Source organism: Hemicordylus capensis, chromosome 4 (assembly GCF_027244095.1).
Source record: "Hemicordylus capensis ecotype Gifberg chromosome 4, rHemCap1.1.pri, whole genome shotgun sequence".
In the NCBI taxonomy this organism is placed as follows: domain Eukaryota; kingdom Metazoa; phylum Chordata; class Lepidosauria; order Squamata; family Cordylidae; genus Hemicordylus; species Hemicordylus capensis.
The window spans coordinates 291,976,868-291,981,209 of record NC_069660.1 but is presented as its reverse complement, the minus strand read 5'-3'; the positions used below and the strand labels follow the sequence as shown (position 1 = coordinate 291,981,209).

Sequence of the window (4,342 nt, the reverse complement as noted above, 5' to 3'; positions counted from 1 at the left end):
ATATTATGGGTAAAGTTATCTGAAAGATGGGTGTCAGATGTTTGGACAGGGGGTGCAATTTCAGTGCTTGCCCTAGGCGCTATTTTCCCTAGATACGCCTCTGTTCCCCCCATAGAGAATAATGGGGATTTCAGCAGACCCATAACTCCACCTGGTGGCCCAGAGCGAGTGGTGGTGTAGTGTGCATAGTTTGCCAACCACCCCCATACCCACAAGCCCATGGGGTACTGGGTTTTGTTGTTTCTGAGGTGTTCTGAGAGTAGATTCTCTGGTAGCAAATGAGAGTGGATTCATTTTCAGTGACAAACAATGGCTCCACTCTCATTTGCTACCAGAGAATCTACTGTTAGCAGCAGGGGCAGGTATAGCTACTGGCAGGCTGGGTGGCAAGGCAGGAGAACAGACAGCAAGGCAAAGCAATGCTCGCTCGCTCTCTCTCCCCTCCCACGTGGCAGAAAGGAAGAATGATGGCTGCTGCCTCTTTAAATCTCTTTGAAAATCCCTCCTTGAACTCCCCACCCACCCTTGCCCCTTCTTTGACCTTCTTCTGGCCAATGCGGGGTCATTTAGCACTTGCAAGAGCCCAAAGAGCCAATCTGGAACAAGGAGACAATCGTCAGCAGATCAGCCAATGCTTTCGTTCACCAATCTGAAGCCTGGAAGGGTGGGAAATTCATAGGAACATAGGAAACTGCCATATACTGAGTCAGACCATTGGTCTATCTAGCTCAGTATTGTCTTCACAGACTGGCAGCGGTTTCTCCAAGGTTACAGGCAGGAATCTCTCTCAGCCCTATCTTGGAGAAGCCAGGGAGGGAACTTGAAACCTTCTGCTCTTCCCAGAGCAGCTTCATCCCCTGAGGGGAATATCTTGCAGTGCTCACACATCAAGTCTCCCATTCAGATGCAACCAGGGCAGACCCTGCTTAGCTATGGGGACAAGTCATGCTTGCTACCACAAGACCAGCTCTCCTCTCCTGTTCAAGTTCAAAATTCAAATTGACGTCAAAAACAAAAATGGAGACTACACCGAGATCGCCACAAAATGGAGGACCAAAACAACAGGACATTTGGCTCCGAAATTCAGGCGATTTGTTTTGGAGCCGAATCTTTCGGGACTTGCAGAGGGGCAATTTGTTTTGTGCACAAATCGCCTGAAACAGGCAAATTCGGGTACAGAACATTCTGTACTCAAAACATTTTGCACATCCCTAATGTGTACCAGATTACATGCAATTGGACAACATGCATATATCCCTATCTGTGTAGCTGCCCAATCTTAGGGTATATATGGTAGTGGGTGCATGCAAGCTAAGTTTTGTTCCTCTTGTCCACCCTATACAGAAGGTATGCACTGCAGCAGTGAATCAACAGGCCCTCAAAGCAGGACATGCAGTGGTCATGGAATGGGACTCTAGCTCAGTGGTAGAGTATCTGCTCTTCATGCAGAAGGTCCCAGGTTCAATCCCTGGTATCTCCAGGTAGGGCTAATAAAGTCTCCTGTATGAAACCTTGGAGAGCCACGATCAGTCAGTGTAGACAATTCTGAACTAGATGGGCCAGTGGTTGACTTGATATTAAGCAGCTTCCAATGTTTGTGATAGAAGTCAGAGTTCTTTCTCCTGGCTATGGCCCATTCATCAGCCCTATGTCATGGAACAATGGTGCAGCTTTGACCTCTTATGTCTCTGCGGTGTGTGAGTGTGTGAAAGGGGAGGCTTATTATGGGAAACAGGGCAAAGCAAAACAGCTTTAACACTTGTATCAAAGCCCCTAAAGTAAATTCATAGGATCGTACCACAGGAGAATTAATTTCCTGCCTCCTATAAATTATTACTGCTTTTGAGCTTATGTCAAAATCTTTATCCACAGGTCATCACTTGATGAAAATGCAGCTTGAAATCTAATACAAACATATTGTTGCATGTTGTTAGCTGCTGAGTTCTTCCTGTAATGAAACTGCTGTGCATCCATAGTCCCCAAGATCTGATAGGTTCACTCCAGTAATCAACCTGCCGCTGCAGTCAAAATGTTCTACAAATAAATATGTTGTAGAGAGACAGTGGTCCTGACCTATCTAGTGTCACTTACTTATGTGAATCTGTGCTTGCTTACAGATCAGTTGAATATCTGGCACAGTATATAGATAATCTTAAATGGCAATTCATCAGTAATTGGTGCAGTCTGGCTCAGGTTCAACAGAAGATTCCTTCAAAAAGGTTTCCAGAAATAGTTTAAAAATGTTTTGAACTGGTAGCTTTAGCACTTATAAAGACTGACTATTATATATGCTAATATATAAGACTATTATATATGCTAAGTACTGATATAATAGCTATAAATACATAGGGATATTTTTAAAAAGCAAAAATCTTCACAGGTGTGTCCAGTTGCCTAAGACTGTCTTCATTTTAAACAGTTTACATATTATGATTGAACCTACTCTATGCAACTTCCTTACAGCAGTCTTGGAGGCTATTCACACGATGGGAGGAAATCGGGATAGTGGAGGCTAGCCCGATTTCCTCCCATCGTGAAAACCACCGGGCTCGGCTGCGAGCCTGGTGGTTCTTAAATGGGTCACCCACTTAAGTAGCCCTCCCCTAAGCCTGGGTTAGTGGAGCGAGCGCTCCGCTAACCCGGGCTTCCCAATCGTGAGTTGCCGTGCTGTGGCTCTGCAGCGTGGCTACTCATGAGGAGACCTCCCCTCCCCGACCGGGAGGCTGAAAAGCAGCCTCCTGGTTCTGGGGTCTCTCCAGCATGTCCTGCGCACCCGCGCAGGGCATGCTGAAGTTTCCGGGGCCATGTGGCCCCCGAACTCCCCAGCCCCCACCAGCTCCGTGATGGAGCTGGCAGTCAAGTGGGCGGCCACTGCAGCTGCCCAGAGCAGACTGCTGCTCATCTGCGGGGAGAGCGGGCTTAGCCTGCTCTCCCTTCTAACCCCCCTAGAGGCTTGTCTCACTAATCGTGAGAAAAGCCTCTTGGTGTTTTATTTATATTCATTAAGCAAGACCCAAATACCTAATTGCAAATGATAGTTGTAATCTAGGAATGGAACTAGAAAATGCTGCTTAGATTATTGCTTGGACTGCAAGACCAACCAATTAATTTATTATATGAATTCTTGGATTTAATTAAATCCAACTCAGAGATGTTGAATTTGCAGAGGACTGTAAGACTTTCATGGGATAAGAGCACCAGGGACATAGCAAGGTCAGCGAAGGTCTGTGTTCAATAAATGAACATTGCTGCCACCCCTTTAATTTTTTTGTGCAGTGCAAAATTTATTACTTTATTTTTTAACCTACTGCACCACCACTGCTCCCCTCCTGCTGCTGCCCTCACTACTTCTCGGCCCCACTGCTTGCCTCCTGCCCTGGTGCTCCTTGCTCTCACTGCTTCTCCCCCCTGCTGCTGGTTTGCACAGTGATGGTGGTGGGGTTTCCATGGCTTCTCGCTTTGCATACTGGCTAGATCACCGCATCCAGTGGCAGAGAAGTCCATAGATTAATTATGTGCTATGTAAAGTACTTCCTTTCGTTGGTCCTAAATTTCCTGGCCATCAGTTTCATGGGATGAACCCTGGTTCTAGTGTTGAGAGAGAGGGAGAAAAATTTCTCTCTGTCTTCTTTCTCTACTCCATACATAATTTTGTACACCTCCATCATGTCTCCCTGTTTTTACCTCTTTTCCTAACTAAATATCCTCAGATGCCGTAGCCTTGCCTCATATACAGGTGAAACTCGGAAAATTAGAATATCGTGCAAAAGTCCATTAATTTCAGTAATGCAAATTAAAAGGTGAAACTGGTATATGAGACAGACGCATTACATGCAAAGCGAGATAAGTCAAGCCTTAATTTGTTATAATTGTGATGGTCATGGCGTACAGCTCATGAAAACCCCAAATCCACAATCCCAGAAAATTAGAATATTACATGGAATCAAGAGGACAAGGATTGAAGAATAGAACAATATCGGACCTCTGAAAAGTATAAGCATGCATATTTATTCAGTACTTGGTTTGGGCCCCTTTTGCAGCAATTACTGCCTCAATGAGGCGTGGCATGGATGCTATCAGCCTGTGGCACTGATGAGCTATTATGGAAGACCAGGATGCTTCATTAGCGGCCTTCAGCAATTCTGCATTGTTTGGTCTCATGTCTCTCATCCTTCTCTTGGCAATGCCCCATAGATTCTCTATGGGGTCAGGTCAGGCGAGTTTGCTGGCCAATCAAGCACAGTACACTGTATACTTTTCAGAGGTCCGATATTGTTCTATTCTTCAATCCTTGTCTTCTTGGTTCCATGTAATATTCTAATTTTCTGAGATTGTGGATTTG

General features: G+C 45.4%; 1 non-coding gene across 1 annotated transcript; it reads left to right on the top strand.

Annotated features, from left to right (window-relative positions):
- Window positions 1–1,408: 1,408 nt before the first annotated feature.
- Window positions 1,409–1,480, top strand: TRNAE-UUC (transfer RNA glutamic acid (anticodon UUC)). The gene has a single exon. It is a non-coding gene; the product is annotated as a tRNA-Glu (tRNA).
- The last annotated feature ends 2,862 nt before the right edge of the window (window positions 1,481–4,342 follow it).